This window comes from Phacochoerus africanus, chromosome 6 (genome assembly GCF_016906955.1).
Source record: "Phacochoerus africanus isolate WHEZ1 chromosome 6, ROS_Pafr_v1, whole genome shotgun sequence".
Taxonomy (NCBI): domain Eukaryota; kingdom Metazoa; phylum Chordata; class Mammalia; order Artiodactyla; family Suidae; genus Phacochoerus; species Phacochoerus africanus.
Window position 1 is genome coordinate 10603249 of NC_062549.1, and position 18887 is coordinate 10622135.

Here is an 18887-nt window from a genome sequence, read left to right on the forward strand (position 1 = left end):
AACCTCATGGTTCCTAGTCGGATTGGTTAACCACTGTGCCACGACGGGAACTCCTGATACATATGATTTGAATGAGAAACAAGATACATATAAAGAAAGGGTGTTCAGTTGTATAAAGTGTGCATAGGAGAAACAGAAGGAAATGAAATAAATTGTTGCAAGTAGTCAGCTTTGGTTGTGGGATTACAAGTAGTGATTTTTTTTCTTTCTATTTTCTCTATTTTATTCAGTGAGAGTGCTTTGCTCCTCTAATAAAAGGGAAAATGAAAATTATAAGAAGTTCCTAGAAATGACAAAAACAAAGTCATGTTCTGAGGACCCAGAGTTACTATTCAACTGTTATTGTAAATTTACTTCTTACTGGAAAAAATACAACTTTTTTAGACTAATGACAAATGGTGATAATTTATGCCTTCAGGAGCATGGATTTACAACAGAGGTTAAGAATTTCCTGGGAGTTCCCTCGTGGTGCAGTGGTTAATGAATCCGACTAAGAACCATGAGGTTGCGGGTTCGATCCCTGCCCTTGCTCAGCGGGTTAAGGATCTGGCGTTGCCTTGAGCTGTGGTGTAGGTTGCAGACGCGGCTCGGATCCCGCGTTACTGCGGCTCTGGCGTGGGCCGGTGGCTACAGCTCCGATTCGACCCCTAGCCTGGGAACCTCCATATGCTGTAGAAGCAGCCCTAGAAATGGCAAAAAGACAAAAATAAATAAATAAATAAATAAATAAATAAAAATAAAGAATTTCCTGAGAGAGCCAATTTTAAAGTGGGAAAATATACTTGATATTCAAGATATGTAATAGAGCATTATGCAGTCATATAAAGTATTAGTTATTACATAATTTCAAGGTTGATTATATATTAACTATACCTTGACAGTTTATCTATATAAAAAATGTAGTTCTTGGTATAGCACAGAGGAAGGCTCTTAATGTAACCTTTACTCTTTCTTATTATAAAGCCAGTTTTGTGGTAGTATTATGGTGTAGGATGACATGCAAGCTTCAAATTTGTATTCAGATATTTGAGTTCTGGTTTGTCTTAGACATGAATATTTTTAAGTGTTCGTTACTTGAGATAGAATGTTAAAATAGATATGTATGTATTATTGTAATTTTAATATTAAATAAGAAAAGTAGTGACCATGTTCAATAAAATTGGCATTTCTATTGATCTTTACACAATCTTAGAGATTTTTACTATTTTACAAATAAAGGAAAGTGATGCTCAGATTACATTTTACAAATAATAATTCAGGAGTTCCTGTTTCGGCTCAGTGGGTTAAGAATCCCACATGGTGTTTGTGAGGATGTGGGTTCAATCCCTGGCCTCGCTCAGTAGGTTAAGGATCCAGTTGCCACAAGCTTCAGTGTAGGTTGCAGATGCAACTCAGATCTAGCGTGGCTGTGGCTGTGGCACAGGCCTGCAGCTATAACTCCCATTAGACCTCTGGCCTGGGAATTTCCATATGCCGAAGGTGCAGCCATAAAAAGAAAGCAAAAAGAAAAGAATAAGTGGATATTCAGCCCAAGTTTATCTCATTCTAGAACGAGTGTTCTAAACCGTTTTGTTTATATTTCCTTTTTATTAAGGTAATTTTTTTATAGATGTGTTTGTTTTACTTTCTCTTATAAATTACCATGATAATCTTTTCCTTTTAATGTGATTTTAAGTGTATTTACATGAATTATTCAAGCATTTTAGGTTTCCCTTATTTTTTTATATGACTGACTCTTATCTTTCCATGTTGAATTTCTTACAGTGCTTCAAATTGTTCCTTTAAAGACAAGTAAAATAATTTTTGAGAATTAGTTGTAAGAAATTAAACTCTCTAGAATGTATAGGACAAGAAGTTTGTATCTCAGTTTTCTGTGGGATTATTTCAGCTCTTTTATTAAAGTTTTCTTTCTTCATCATGTACTTTTTACATTCCTCATGTGGACTGTTCTCTTTGTACCTTCTGCCTCCTTTTCCTTCTTGTCCAAATCCTGTTCCTTCTACAGAATTTATCTCAGCTGCCAGAGCTTCATAAAATCTTTTCCTAATACTTAATTTCCATGCTGTACTCTTATTGAAATTTCTTAATTGCCACAGACTTATGTAAATATTTCTGATGATACTTCATTTTTACCTTGAATATTTTAATTGCTCCGGTAAGCCTAGATATTTTTAGAGAGCACAGTTTTTTTCATCATGGTATCTTCTAGGTATCTGTTTTGGTGCTCTACTCGCAAATAGATTTTCTGAGAAATACTTCATAATTTTTTACATTTGTATACAATTGGACCTATCCTGATTTCTGTTTTCTTCCCCCTCGCCCTATAGCTAGCTATACCAGTTCCACAGTTTTAATTACTAATGAGTAGGATGTGTCCCTCTCACATGATTTTCTTTCAAAAATTTTTGTAGACCTGCATGGTCCTTTTTTCACAAATGGATACGTAACAACAGTTTCAAGTTCTCAAATTAAAACTTACTCATATACTTGTTGGAAATATGTAAAAATGTCCTTTTATATTATCATCTCATCTGGGAATACGGTAGGCCTTTAATTTGAAGTGCTCTTTTCTGTTTCTACGATGGCTTTTTAAATTGCTTTCTGTATGTTAAGGGGAACTTAGATTGAATTCAGCTAGAGTTTATCACGTGCTCAAATGAAGGAGGAATGCAATCTAGGTTGAGAAGGTTGCATCTCATTTTTCCATGGGATTATTTCAGCATGACTTATTAAATAAAATTTTCTTTAATGCAGTTAGATTTATGTACCATCATTCAAAATACTGCAAGGCTGTAAATATGGTTGACAGAATGCTCTGAAGTCATAACTTGTATGTTTTATGTTTTGCTGGAGGCAAAGGAATTTTAATACTTGAAGAACCTTTAGGTTTATAGATTTTAGACACTTGGATTATCTAATTTACATATTGTCTAATATTCGCTACTTACGACCTGACATTTGATTTCTAAGGATGAAAGCAATTACGGTGTTTCATTGCCTCTTGACTTATTTAGAGTTAGACAGATGGAGTTCCCACTGTGGTGCAGTGGGTTAAGGATCCGGCATTCCCTGGCCTGGGAACTTCCACGTGTCATGGATGTGGCAAAAAAAAATTAAAAAATAAAAAATTAAATAGAAACAATAGAGCTTTTCCCCATGGTTTTATTCAAGTGGCACTGGGTTTTCTCCTGTAGTTTATCCAGGTGGCCGGCCAAGCCACTTGTTTTATTTCTGGGTGGCTGCAGTGAGCCTCACGGAAGGAAGTTTTTCTTTGTCAGAGAAAGCAGAACTGTTTACTCATTCCATTTGTAGTAGCACTGATCCAAGAGAAGCTTTTGAGGAAAACTAGAGTGGTTAAACTTTGAACATAAATAGTTCCCATTCATCTCCTAACTGATAGAGATAAGTAAAAGATTAGGGATTAATAATATATCAATTATAGTCAGCACAGAGTTCTAGAGCAGAAACTGCACGCTGATGGTTCACCAACCATATATAGCCCTCAGACTGTTTCTTTTGGCCTACTGAGTATTTGCAAATTTATTTACTTAGTTGATAACATCTAAAAATTGTTCTACATGAATATCCAGCACTAGATCACCTGCATTTTTACCATGGCATGTTAATAGCACTGGCACTCTATAGATTAAGCCCCAGTTAGCACTTCTGACATGGCGTCAGCATTTAACTTTGCAACCCCTGTTCTAGAGTCTCTTGAATACAGAAGTAGTAGTAGATCTAATACAGCTAATACTGCTGAACCTTCAACCCTGAGTAAATAGTAGGTAGAATAGTAGGCATGAAGATTTTAGGTAGTGAGAGTTTGAGTGAATATGGGATGTATGAGAAAGAGTAGTGGCAGAAGAATCCAAGGATTTTACTTGATCGCTATAAGGATAGAGGTACCATCAACTGAGACAGGGGAGATTGCTGGTAGGTCAGATTTGGGGAGTGAGATGAGGAGTGCAGTTTTGAACATGTTAAGCTTGAGGTATCTATTAGAGCATCCTACTGGAGATACTGAATAGGCAGTGCTATGAGAACGTGGAGTTGGAGAGATATGTCTAGACTGGATAAATTGAGATCTGTAGATGATGTAGAAAATCAGGAGATGGAGTGAGATCCCAAAGGGAGTGGAGGACCTCGGACTGAGCCGTGGAGCATGTCAGTATTCAGGGGTTTGAGAGAAGAGACGTTCAGCATCCGGTGAGGTGGGACAGAAAGGAAGGGGTGTGGTGTCCTGAAGGACAAGTATCTTGTCCTGGTTTTACCCCCAAAGCAGAGCCTGAAACAGGGATTTTTTAAGCAGGTGATTTGTTTGGGGAAATGTTAAGAAACAGAAGTCAGAGAACTGGGGCAAGAGAAACAGAAAAGAAGGGTGTATTATTGACCTGGTCACTCCTGTGAGCAGTTGGGGCATGATGCTGAGGAAGCCCTCGGATAAGACATGAAAAATATGCCTCCTGGTGGGAAGAAGAGGGTATTTATCTACCAGATAGCCTACCCGCATTGGTCATGGGTTGCCTATAGACACTCTCACACTTCCAGGTTCGTTACAACTCAGGATGGCTGAAGAGGTCCTGTAGGCATCTCTTGCTGCAAGGCCTTTGAGCAGGAAGTGAGCCCTACCAGTGCAGCTCGCAACTAAGGGGAGCTGCCTCAGCCGAATGAAAATATGAGACACGGCACAAGAAGCGTCCCCTACAGCCCACCGTCTAGCACCCTCCACTAAGTGCTTGCCACGTTTAGTCCAGCCTGCTACACAGCTGGTCACTAAGCTCTACATTAGACTTACAGTAGGAGGGTTTGGGATAAAAATGTTCGTTATTTCAGTCCTCTACTCATTCTAGATTTTCCTTACTCTCAGCCAGCGCATCAACAGATTGCAGCGTTTTCCTGGTAGAGTGACCCAGATCTTCTTCCCCAAGTGATCAGTACCTGTAGTTGCTGTATCCTTGTCAAGGCCTAGTTGTTGCCACTGCCCATTTACAGTCATTACTGCACTTGGCAGCCTCAGTCGAATCCCCTAGGTCCTCCGTATTCTTTCTCCTGTCTCTCTTGTGTGGCAGCAGCTCTTAAGTCCTTGTGTTAGGATCAGTTTGCAGGACCCTCCTGTTGTTCCCCCTCCCCCACGCCATTTGACCGTTGCTTCAGAATGCTTCCTGTGTCTTCTGGCAGAAGCTCCTCCCCTTCTCCCCCAGAATCAGAATCAGAATTTTTAATCCGTGGGAGCCTTATGTTGCTAATCTTGTTTTTGTTTTTAATCTGTCAGAGATACAGTGCCACATTTCAGCCTTGGGAAGACTGTCAGATCACTTACCATTTGGAAGATAGTGCTCAGTTCCCTCAAGATGTTACCAATCTTTTTCTTTTCTTTTTTTGTCCTTTTAGGACCACACTCTCAGGATATGGAAGTTCCCGGGCTAGGGGTCGAATTGGAACTGTAGCTGCTGACCTACACCACAGCCACAGCAGCACCATATCCAAACCATGTCTGCGACCTACACCACAGCGCATGGCAACACTGGATCCTTAACCCATTGAGTGAGGCCAGGGATCGAACCTGCGTCTTTGTGGATACTTGTCAGATTCGTTTCTGCTGAGCCAAGACAGGAACTCCAAGATGTTACCAATCTTTTATACATAGAAATTGTATATTTGTTAAATTCAGGACTCTTGGATTATATAGAAAAAACAACTAGGGAAAGAAATTTTCACACGAAGATGACTAGGTACACCAGTCAATATTTCTCCTTATTCTGTGTGAACTAAGCTAATTTGTTATACTGGCTAAAGTGCTTAGTTGCTCATTCTGAAGATTTCATTTTGCTTAAAACTGTTTCAGCCTTTGAAATAGTAAAACCAGTCCTAGGGAGCACTTTGTGGTTCACTTGAGTTTTGCCAAATGTGCCTCCGGCTTATAATAGGGAGAAGATAAGCTTCCAGTGTCTATTTCTATTGTCATAGAAAATAAGGATCTTAGGAGTAAAACTGAGTTTTAATATATTGATATTGAATTAAACTGTGATAAGAATATAGAAATGTGCCTCTTTTGATAATTTTACAAAAATAAAGAGGAATTACTATTTTTCCCTTTGTTATCTGAATAAAGAATTACTAATCTTTTTCTCTTGTTATCTTCTGTTTCATAAGCTATGATAACAACTGTGTGCTTTTCTTGTTTCACCTATTAGTTTTTGAGTATCTTGAGGGTGACAGGGTATTGTATCACCCTCAAGATACAATATGTTCCAGGGTTTAACATAATAGCGCCTTACTCTTGGTAAGCCTTCTTCAGTTGTCGAGTTAACGCATGGCTGAGGGATAGATAGTGGCTTATGCACTTGATATGTGATAGCATTGAGGAACTTTGTTAGTTTTAATAAAAATTAAAACTTGTTTTAAATTATAATAATGTTTTAGACTTTCTTCCTTTTTTCTTTCTTTAAACAGATAGAGGGACAAGAACAGAATCACCAGCACTGGCTGAAGGTAAATATGTCTTTGGGGGAAATGATTACTCAAATACAAATAAAAAGTGAATGATTTGAATAAAAACTACATTGGCTAAACATAATTAAAGGAAAATGTTCTGTACGTAAAATTGAACTGCTAAAAATATCTGTAGGAAATAGCCGATGTGTTTACTCTCTGGCTTAGAATAGGAAGTAATATAAATTAATTAGAACTTTTTTTTTTACAGCTTCCTTTCAATAGGAGAGGTATGTGTTTTTCTTTGAATTCCTTTTTTAAGCGATTTTAGCTGTCACCAGTATAGTTGATCAGGAAAGATTTAAGTCATAATTCTAGTTTGTTTGTTTGTTTGTTTTAAAGCTAGAAGGAAAGGAAAGGCACTTCCACATGTTTTTTTAAATAGGAATCCTACCTATAGTGGGTTTTGGTCCCTTTAGAAAGTCTTAAAGTAAAGAACACAACAACAACAAAAAGATACTATTAAAGGATCCTGAGTACCTAACAGTTTATAATCCTATAATTGTTTTAATTACAACAAGTTAATAGGTATTAGAAAATGTAAGTTTTCTTATAGACGTGCTTTGTGTTCTTCAAGTGAAAATGGTCAGCTTAAAAAATCTCTTTGTTCTTTCTAATAATAAACAGAGATAGATTTACATTTCAAAACTTCCCTGTCATTTTATTAGAACTGATAATTACAGTTATCCTGATGGTTCATTGGAATTGTAATCACCTCACCTATCCTGTTTGTCATAGTGCAGGAATTTTCAACCATTTTTTGTGCCATGATTCTAATAGTGATCTATGGTTTCATGAAGTAAAATACACAGGATTACAAAGGACTAGTTATATTGAAATATAATTAACATATTAAAAATAGTTTTTCGATAGAGTAATGTATATGCTTCTCACATTAGAGAATAAGGTTTAGCAACAATTCTGCTAAATACTGTAATTTTAAATAATGCTGAGTTTGCTTTGAGGGGGGGTGTTCTTTAGAGCTGCACCCTTGGCATATGGAAGTTCCCTGGCTGGATTAAGAACTTCTGTTAGTGGAAAGTTCTACAACATATTCGATTAAGTATAGTTTTTTATGTTCTGAATAACTTATCTTAAAGAAGTAGAGGCATGCATCTGTTCCTTAAGAAATATCCTAACTGAAATACCTTTGAAGAAACTTCTTTTTGCTGATGTAAAAATCACAGAAAGAACAACATGCTCTGTAGAAAAGAGGGTGAAAGATAAGTGTTAAGCCTTGGAGAATGCCTGCCTTCAAAGAACTCACATTCTAGTTCAAGGAACATGAACTTTTGAGATGCCAAAAGTTTTAACAAGAGAAATGTCATAATTAATTGCCATGGAAAGATGTAAATAGTAAGTGCTGTGACGCTTGTGTTATGGGAATACACAAGAAGGTCAAGACTTGTAAAAAGTCACCAAGCGTTTTCCACTTACTTCGCTAGTATGAGCTATATATGACAATATGCCACCCTAAGCTAGGAGGAGCCCGGAATGTGCACTCAATTCGAATGTTTGTTCAGCACCTTGTAGCTGATTACTAATAAAGGGAATGGCAGTGGCACTGATGTTTGGTTGATGACGAAAATAACCTTCATATTTGTTTTGAAGGACACATGTGGGGCATCTGACTTTTGCAGGGGGTTGGTTTGTATTTTTGTTTTTGGTTGTGATCCTGACTGATGCCATATTTTAAAGATGTTCTTAAAAGCTGCACTGTCAGAATCATTAGTATAAGCCCCACTTTTAAAAACTTATTTGCTCCTTTTGCCCAAGTCACTAAGTTTCTCTAGTCTTCAATTCCCCTTTATAAAATTAAATAATTGAGCTAGATCTGTGGTAAAAATATTCAAAGTAGTTAGGTGTGATTTGACCTTGGTTTTATATAGGTATTGTCCTCATATATGCACTGCAAAACTTTGAAAGCTATAATTATTAGGTAGCATACTTACTTTAAAAAGTTTATATGGTATACACATACTGCATTTTGGTCTTAATGGTTTCAAAAATGCATTTAAAATTTATATGCTGCACTATACTAAGAAAACAGTAGATTGTCTTCTATTTTTTTGTAAATCAGTATTTTTGTTTGTTTTGGGGTAAATCAGCTTTTATAATGGTATTTAGTGAAAGAAATCAGACCATGTCATTTGAATATAATTATGGAGTACACTTGGTGGGTTTTTTGTTTTGGTTTGATTTGGGTTTTTTTTTTTTTTTTTTGGTCTTTTTTAAGGCTGCACCTGCAGCATATGGAGGTTCCCAAATTGGGGATCCAATCGAAGCTATAGCTGCTGGCCTGCGCCACAGCCACAGCAACTCAGGGCCCAGGCTGCGTCTGCGGCCTACACCACAGCGTGTGGCAACGCCACATCCTTAACCCACTGAGCGAGGCCAGGGATCCAGCCCACATCCTCATGGATATTAGTCGGGTTCATTAACCACTGAGCCACGACGGGAACTCCCTGGAGTATACTCGTTAAATTTACTTAAGGAGTCTGTCTACTCTAACTGAACTAAAATACTGGTATTATGACATAAATAATACTGACGTAGGCATTCCCATTGTGACTCAGCAGATAAAGGACCTGACTGTATCCATGAGAATGCAGGTTCCATTGCTGGCCTCACTCAGTGGGTTAAGGATCTGATACTGCTGCAACCTGCAGTGTAAGTCGAAGCTCTGGCTTGGATTTGGCGTGGCTGTGGCATAGGCCAGCAGCTGCAGCTCTGATTTGACCCCTGGCTTGGGAGTTTCCATTATGCCTCATCTGCGGCCCTGGAAGAAAAAAAAAAAATCTGACATAAATAATGATGTAATTAAAATATATAAGCAGTTATATTACCACCTCTTCTGAAAGATCAAAATGTAATGAATAACCTCTGTCAGAGTCATTTTTAGCATTGTTAAGAGATACTGGTTTATAAATTTAGAAAAACAAAGTATGTATCTTAAAACTCATATTATCAAGAAGATAAAATTTATATTTTGTTTTGTATTGTTTATGATGAGCCTGGTGGTTATATGCAAGAGAATGATTTTAAGTTCAAGAATAAGGAAAACATTTAAATTTAAAATTCCTTTTAAATTTCTTTTTTTTTTTGTCTTTTTGCCATTTCTTGGGCTGCTCCAGCGGCATATGGAGGTTCCCAGGCTAGGGGTCAAATCGGAGCTATAGCCGCCGGCCTACACCAGAGCCACAGCAACGCAAGATCCGAGCCGCATCTGCAACCTCCACCACAGCTCACGGCAACGCCGGATCCTTAACCCGCTGAGCAAGGGCAGGGATCGAACCCGCAACCTCATGGTTCCTAGTCGGATTCGTTAACCACTGCGCCACGACGGGAACTCCCCTTTTAAATTTCTTTAGTGTGCTAGGCTCAAACAGAAAGACTTGATAAGGTAGAGTAATATTTAAGTACATTTCTTAGTTAGCATCTGTTATCTTTTCTAATCATTTTTTTCCTTAAAATTTTTTTCTTTGAGAGCTTTATTCCTAATTTAGAAATTTTACTGCTAGTATTGAATTAATTTCTTCCAGGAACACTTGAAATTTTTCTTAACTCCTTTTGGGTCAATTATGTGAACTTTTATTTATGACTAAGAAGCAGTATGGCAGAATGGTTAAGAGAACTGTTGGGAGCCAAATTTTTCCCAGTGAGAATTCCAGCTTCGCTGTTTACTAGTTGTTGCCCTTGAACAAATTATTTAATCTTTCTGACCTTCAAGTTGCTCAGAGATAAAATGAGGATTGTTGTGCTAATCAGCCACATAAAATAGTTGAGATTTTATGAGATATAATACTTTAGCATAGAATGTGGATCACAGTTAAGCCCTCTCTCATTCATTGACTTTTACTTTCATTTTGTGCTTAGAAGCATCCCGGGTCTTCTGCAAGTGCTTTGGATATAAAAGTTAAGTTAGGAGTTCCCGTCGTGGTGCAGTGGTTAACGAATCCGACTAGGAACCATGAGGTTGCGGGTTCGGTCCCTGCCCTTGCTTAGTGGGTTAACGATCCGGCGTTGCCGTGAGCTGTGGTGTAGGTTGCAGACGCGGCTCGGATCCCGCGTTGCTGTGGCTCTGGCGTAGGCTGATGGCTATAGCTCCGATTCGACCCCTAGCCTGGGAACCTCCATGTGCTGTGGGTGCAGCCCAAAGAAATAGCAAAAAGACAAAAAAAAACCCCAAAAAAACCCAAAACAAACAAACAAAAAAAGTTAAGTTATAGTCACTCAGGGAAAAATGATTCTATTGCCCTTAGTTCCTTCAGTCTATAATGTTTAAGAAGGTCCTTATGATGAATATTTCGTAAATAAACCCTCCTAAAATTTACTCTCTTTTAGAAGCTAAATCCTCATAATTACTAGACAGGAAATAACTTGTAATTTTTTGCATATGTGAGAATATGTATATAGTCTGATGCATAGATTTCTCTTACCTCAATATATATTTTAAACTACTTCAGATGTTTAATGAATTGTCAAGCAGCACAGGGATTGTTTAGTTTGGTTCCAGCAAGCTAGTGAGAACTGAGACCAATGAGAAGGTAACAAGTGAGTTAATTTCAGTATAATACAAGTTTTATATGACTCCTGAGGGTGGGGATTCATGTTGGAGTAATTTTGTATCATTATAGACTGTTAGCTGAAGTTTCTAAAAGAGTTTTAAAAACTTGACTCAAGTCTAAAAATTTGTCATTTGAAAACAAAATGACTTATTCTTTGGGTGTAGTCATTCAGAGTAAAGTAAGTAGAGGCCAGGTGACTATTTGTTATACACAGATGTAGAGTGACAACTAAGTAACATCTTACTAAGGTTACATGGTCAAACTTGAGCCTTCCTCCTTAATGTGTGTCTCAGTTTGGGCTGCTGTAACAAAATACCATTAAGCTGGGTGGCTTAAAAACAACAGAAATGTATTTCTATGCTCGAAGTCCAAGGCCAGCATGGATGATGATTGGATATAAAGCCATTATGCTTGATGTTTTTCACTATTCATAGTGACTTTTTTTTTTCTTTTTACCTTTTCTAGGGCCGCACCTGTGGCATATGGAGGTTCCCAGGCTAGGGGATCGAATTGGAGCTGTAGCCACCAGCCTGCACCACAGCCGGAGCAAAATGGGATCTGAGCCACATCTGCGACCTACAGCACAGCTCACAGCATCACTGGATCCTTAAGCCACTGAGCGAGGCCAGGGATCATGGTCCCTAGTCAGATTTGTTAAACACTGAGCCAAGATGGGAATTCCATGCATAGTGACTATTAATGTTAAGAAGAAACCCCAGTTCACCAAAGGAACCAAAAAAACCCATGGGAATTCTCACTTCAGAGAGTACTTTATCTTTTATTTTTTTATATATATGTATTTTTTTATTACTCAATGAATTTATTACATTTATAGTTGTACAATGATCCTCACAATCCACTTTTATAGGATTTCCATCCCACAATCCCAGCGCATCCCCCCATGCCCCAAACTCTCTCCTTTGGAGACCATAAGTTTTTCATAGTCTGTGAGTCAGTATCTGTTCTGCAAAGAAGTTCCATCTGTCCTTTTTTCAGATTCCACATGTCAGCGAAAGCATTTGATGTTGGTGTCTCATTGTATGGCTGACTTCACTTAGCATGATAGTTTCCAGGTCCATCTATGTTGCTAAAAATGCCAGTATTTCGTTCTTTTTAATGGCTGAGTAATATTCCATTGTGTATATGTACCACATCTTCTGGATCCACTCCTCTGTCGATGGACATTTAGGTTGTCTTCATGTTTTGCTATTGCAAATAGTGCTGCAATGAACACTGGAGTACATGTGTCTTTGCGAGTTGTGGTTTTCTCTGGGTAGATGCCCAGGAGTGGGATTGCTGGATCAAATGGTAGTTCTATGTTTAGCTTTCTGAGAAATCTCCATACTGCTTTCCACAGTGGTTGCCCCAATTTACAATCCCTCCAACAGTGTCATAGGGTTCCTTTTTCTCCACACCCTCTCCAGCACTTATTATTTGTAGACTTTTGGATGATGGCCCTTCTGGCTGGTGTAAGGTGGTACCATTTCTTTATAATGAGTAATGTTGACATCTTTTCATGTGTTTTTTGGTCATCTTTGTTTTGGAGAACAAAGAAGACATACGTCTGTATGTCTGTTTAGATCTTCTGCCCATTTCTTGATGGGGTTGTTTGTTTTTTTTTTTTGATGTGGAGCTGCAGAAGGTGTTTATAAATGTTGGAGATGAATCCCTTGTCAGTTGACTCACTTGCAAAGATTTTCTCCCATTCTGTGGGTTGTCTTTTCATTTTGTTTAGGGTTTCCTTTGCTGTGCAGTAACTTTTAAGTTTAATTAGGTTCCACTTGTTTGTTTTTGTTTTTACTGTCATTACTCTAAGAGGTTAATTGAGAAGCTGTTGCTGTCATTTATGTCAAAGAGTGTTTGGCCTATGTTTTCCTCTAAGAGTTTTATAGTGTCTGGTCTTATTTCTAGGTCTTTAATCCATTTGGAGTTGTTTTTTTTTTGTGTGTATGGTGTTAGGGAGTGTTCTAATTTCATTCTTTTCCATGTGGCTGTCCAGTTTTCCCAGCACTACTTATTGAACAGGCTGTCTTTTCTCCACTGTATATTCTTGCCTCCTTTGTCATAGATTAGTTGGCTGTAGGTGCGTGGGTTTAATTCTGGGCTTTTTTTTTTTTTTTTTTTTGTCTTTTTGCCATTTTCTTGGGCCACTCCTGCGGCATATGGAGGTTCCCAGGCTAGGGGTTGAATCGGAGCTTTAGCCACTGGCCTACACCAGAGCCACAGCAACGCGGGATCTGAGCCATGTCTGTGACCTACACCACTGCTCACGGCAACACCGGATCCTTAACGCACTGAGCAAGGCCTCATGGTTCCTAGTTGGATTAATTAACCACTGAGCCATGACAGGAACTTCTAATTCTTGGCTTTCTATCCTGTTCCACTGATCTATATTTCTGTCTTTGTGCCAGTACCTTACCATTTTGAGGATTGTTGCTTTGTAGTATAGTCTGAAGCCCAGGAGCCTGATTCCTCCAGCTCCATTTTTCTTTTTCAGGATATCTTTGGCTATTCTGGGTCTTTTGTGCTTCCAAACAAACTTTAAAATATTTTGATCGAGCTCTGTGAAAAAATGTACTTGGTAATTTGATAGGGATTGCATTGAATGTGTAGATTGAGAATACTTTATCTTTTAACTCAAATTACCAGGGAAAGAAAGTAGAAGAACAGTTTTTAATAACCTCTTAACTGTTTCAATCATACTATGGTAACTAGAATTGAGGATTATTCCTATATGCCAAATCCTGACAGATTTCCTTGAGCTTAGAGGTCTCCTGCTTTCCTCTGTCCTGCTTCCTGCTCTGAAATCTCTGAGGGGAAAGAGTGATGGCAGGTACAGATGTTTTCCTTCCGCTACTGTGAGGACTCCTTACCTATGAGAGAGGCCCAACTTCCTTGCCCTTTCTGCTGTAGTTTGATGACTGGGGGAGAAATCAGAGGCTCTCATTCCTGGAGAGTGAGGTGGAATGTTTACATGTAGCAGAGAAGAACTTTCCTGTAGCCCCTAATCTCCATGCCCCCAAAAATGTATATTAAAAAGCACTATTTCTGAGGATGGCTGTTGGGTTTTAGGACCAGGATTTGAAGGCTTTTGGCTCTCATTGCTGTAATGTGTAAGAACATTAGAAATACCAGTGAAGATTAGTTCAGTGGTGATGAAGAGTATTGTGGGAAAATATCTTGCTGTCTAGGCCAGCTTTAATGTGTTAGCAGTAAACCTTTGCCCATCAACCTTACCTTTGATGGAGTTTCTTAACTTTTGTTAAGCTTTCATTTGAATTATTCCTTAGTGGCTAACAAAGTCATAAGCTTACTCCCTACTTTATAAAGATGCAGTTGTTTTATTTGACCTAAAGCTACACCTTTTATGGGATACACTTAGTTTAGGTATGTATTTCTTTGATGAGGAAGCTTTTTCTACTTGATTTTTTTTTTAAACATGTTTTTATTTTTATTTGTCTTTTTGCCATTTCTTGGGCCACTCCTGCAGCATATGGAGGTTCCCAGGCTAGGGGTCAAATCGGAGCTGTAGTCGCCAGCCTACGCCAGAGCCATAGCAACGTAGGATCTGAGCCGTGTCTGCAACCTACACCGCAGCTCACGGCAATGCCGGATCCATAACCCACTGAGCAAGGGCAGGGACCGAACCCGCAACCTCATGGTTCCTAGTCGGATTCGTTGACCACTGCGCCACAATGGGAACTCCTGTCTTTTGTTTTTTTTAAGGCCGCTGTTGCGGCATTTGGAAGTTCCCAGGCTAGGGATTCAATCAGAGCTGTTGCTGCCAGCCTATGCCGTAACCACAGCAAAGCCAGATCCAAGCTGCATTTGCGACCTGCACTGTAGCTCACAGCAATGTTGGATCCTTAGCCCACTGAGTGAGGCCAGGAATCAAAACTGCTGAGTCACAATGGGAACTCCTTTACTTGACTTTTGATTCATTCATTAATTGAGCTAATGTTTACTGATTAGTGACTGTATGGTAGGATGTCTACCAGAGACTAGAATTTCAAAGATGAAAAAGATGTTTGGAAGACCTTCCTCATAAAACTCATCAAGGAACTGATATGTTCTATCTTTTATAAACTGTTTTATAGAATAGAAAGCCAATATATAAATATATATGTAAAATATTGAAATCAGAGAACAAAACCAGACAGGAATGGAGAGAAAAATTATTGGTCAGTTTTATGGAATAATCCAAAGTGAAATATTAGTAAACCAAATTTAGAAATATATATATGTGTGTGTGTGTGTGTGTGTGTGTAATATATAATTTAGGTGTCTGTGTATATATATATAATTTAGGTATATATATGTGTGTATATATGTATCTTATTTATTTATTTATTTTGGCTGCACCTGTAGCATATCAAAGTTCACAGGCCAGGGATCAAACTTGAGCCACAGCAGCGACCCAGCCACTGCAGTGGCAATGCTGGGTCCTTAACCCACAGTGCCACAAGAGAACTCTCAGAATATATGTTTCTTTAAATGACCAAATAGAGCTGATCCCAGAAATGCAAGGATGATTTAGAACTAGAAAATGTATTTTTATAATCTATCATACTCATAGATGAAATGAAAAAAATGCTTGATATTTTATAAAGATGGCAGTTTGCCTCAATTATGTTATATATTTTAATGCAAAATCAAATCAAAAATCCCATCAGGTTTTTTTTTTTTTTTTGGTAGAACTTGACAATCACGTGAGTGAATAAAGGCCAAGAATTGCTAAGGCAATTTTGAAGATGAAGCATTACTTAAACAATAAGCACAGGGCATAAAGACATGATTAAAAATGGATTATGAGAGGAGGGAGTGGGATGGAGTGGGAGTTTGGGTTAATAGATGCAAACTATTGCATTTGGAGTAGATAAGCAGTGAGGTCTTGCTGTGTAGCACAGGGGAACTATATCTGAGTACTTGTGATAGAACATGATGGAGGATAATGTGAGAAAAAGAATGTATATCTATATATGTATGACTGGGTCACTTTGCTGTACAGCAGAAATTGATAGAACATTGTAAATCAACTATAGCAGAAAAAATAAACATCTTAAAAAAACCCAAAAACAAAACAGAAAAACCAAATTGCGGTTTGCAACCCAGTGGTGAGATTGGGGAATATTTAACAGATACTCAACAATTTCTTTAAATTGAAAAAAAATATATAGGAAAAAATGGACTACGTGTGACAAACGGCACCATAAACATAAGTTAAGACATATTACAGACAAGGAGAAAGTATTTGCCATGTACACAAGCATCAAAAGATTGGTATTCAGAACTCCTATTTAGAAGTCCTAAAGCCCTGTTGGGAAAAAAACTGAGTGGTGCATCAGTTGAAGTCAAGTCAAGTTAGGAAAACATACTATGAGTATTTCAAAGGGAGTTTAATATGGAGGGTTGGTTATAAAGAAGAACGAAAGGGAGGAGGGGAGGAATAGAGGAGCAGAAAAGATGGGGTGTAGCTCCTACTACCACTCAACTGGACCCACAGACTTCCCCCTCTAATTAGGGCATTGGCTGCCCGAACCACCCTGTCTGAAGTGCTCCTACAGCAACTGCCGGTCTGTCCTGGCTAGAAAAAGTCTGTTTCTCTCTTTCCCCAACCTTATTCTCTCCCTTTAGTCCTTTTATTGAAATAACCTAATAGGAACCCAGCTGGCAAGGACTTCTTGGGAGTATCATTTACAGATTCCAGGCCCTAGCAGTATGGGGTGGTGTTTCCAAAGGTAGGTGTGGGGCTAAGAGACAGTGGACAAAAAATAAAAGGCATAGGTAACAATGAAATAGGCATTTTTATTGGTAATCAAGAAAATGCAAATTAAAACATCACATATTCTACAATCCAAAAATTAAAGCTTGAGGTTTTGGAGGAGAGGAGAGAGGAAATCTTTTACTAGTGTAACAGTGAATTGGTAGAGGTACTTTGGAGAGCAGTTTGGCACAATCATAATAGCATTACAGGTGCCCTCTAATTTTTATTTTTTTTTATTATTATTATTTTTTGTCTTTTTGCTATTTCTTTGGGCCGCTTCCGCGGCATGTGGAGGTTCCCAGGCTAGGGGTCCAATCGGAGCTGTAGCCGCCGGCCTACGCCAGAGCCACAGCAACGCCGGATCCGAGCCGCGTCTGCAACCTACACCACAGCTCACGGCAACGCCAGATCGTTAACCCACTGAGCAAGGGCAGGGACCGAACCCGCAACCTCATGATTCCTAGTCGGATTCGCCAACCACTGTGCCACGACAGGAACTCCCTTTTTTTTTTTTTTTTTTTAAGAGAAACCTTCTTAATGAATCCTTGTAAAACAGGTAATTTTGAGTTTGGGTCCCTCCCCACCCCTGTATTTCCATCACTTACCATTCTGTACACTCCTAAATTACTAAACTGAGAATTTTGTACTAGCCATTCTCATAATGTATTGCCTGTACCTGAATGCAGGACATTAGAGCTGGAAGCATTTTTTTTTGCTTTCTTGTTCTAAATTTGCAACTCAGGCAGCTAATTTGCCTTGGTGGTTTAATTTTTAATGGCTAGATGGATGGAAGAGTGCTAGTGCTAGGAATCTCTGAATCAGACTCAAAGATGCCATGACAGTCTGTAATACTCTTTATTGTGGTTCACTCCCATTTAAGGTGCAGTACTGGTTTCCTAATTTATGATAGGATAGCTAGGCATCCTAGTGAGGCTTTTATTTAAAAATAGCTTAAGTAAGATTTTTCATTTTAAAATACTAAATTTAAGTGTATCCACTAGATGTCAGCATTAGGAAAGATGTAACATTTGTAGAATCATAGAAGCAATGTGAGAGATTCACACTAACAAGTAAACTGACTTATGTAAAGCCACATATTTTGTGATAGAGTCAAAACTACAAGTCTCCCAATTTGCATCTCATTGTTTGTTTATGTCACATTTCTTTATGGCAAGTAACTTAATTCCATGCTTATTAGACTTACAAAATATATTGATCTTGACATGTGCTAGGGATTCATGTTGAGGTTTTCATACTACTGTGATGATATTGTAGCTGGGCACCCACGAATACCTGAATCCTGCTTCCCCTTTCAAAAGTCCTTACATTTTGCAAAGTAAGAAGAATAGAAGAATTACTTTATTCAGAGCTACACTAATCCCTTGTTGGTGATAGATTAGATAGTCTTGGTAAAGTTAAGGATTAAGCTACTTTCTCTACATTCCTCTGTATAAGTCAGATTTCAACCAGGAATATAGAAACCTTACTAGCTATTTTAAAACAGGAAATTTAATGTATGGATTTAATTGCACAAATGTTGGAAGCCTGAGCAAAAAGAGGATAATGTGTTTTTACTCATAACAGTTCTTACACCAGTTCTGGACTGTTTTCCAACACCACCTCTGACTCCAAATGTGCGGGTTTTTTTTTCCCCACACCAGTCAATTCTCCAACTCTCCAGACACCAACTAGGAGTCTTACAATTCATTGATTCTACTACGTGGGGTGAGTACAGACCCCACCGGTTAAGTAAGGCTTTAGTCCCACAAGACTACCTGCATTCTGGATGCCAGGCGCAGGTCCCATGCCTCCTTTACTTCTGACCAGCCAGCTATGAATTGGAGGTTCCCATGACCCCCTCCTCAGGTTCGGTAATCTGCTCTAATAGTTCACAGAACTCCGGGAAACACTTTACTTACTCCTTCCAGTTCATTATAAAGAATACAAGTGAATAGCCAGATGGAAGAGGTACATAGGGTGAGGTCTGGAAGTATCCTGAGCATAAGAGCTTCTCTCCCCATGGAGCTGGGCTGGGCCACCCTCCCAGCATATGGATGCATTTA

General features: G+C 38.5%; 1 protein-coding gene across 10 annotated transcripts in view; it reads left to right on the plus strand.

Annotated features, from left to right (window-relative positions):
* Positions 1-18887, plus strand: part of CYRIB (CYFIP related Rac1 interactor B) — a 165039-nt gene that overhangs the window by 102162 nt on the left and 43990 nt on the right. For 5 of the 10 annotated variants that reach the window (XM_047783243.1, XM_047783251.1, XM_047783246.1 and 2 more), the window contains one exon: positions 6454-6492. The exons of 1 other annotated variant lie outside the window; for it this stretch is intronic. The gene's annotated coding sequence lies outside the window, so the exon portion shown is untranslated. Of the gene's footprint in view, positions 1-6452; positions 6493-6703; positions 6723-18887 lie in introns of those variants that run through there. 4 more of the 10 variants (XM_047783244.1, XM_047783245.1, XM_047783248.1 and 1 more) reach the window with 2 other exon arrangements.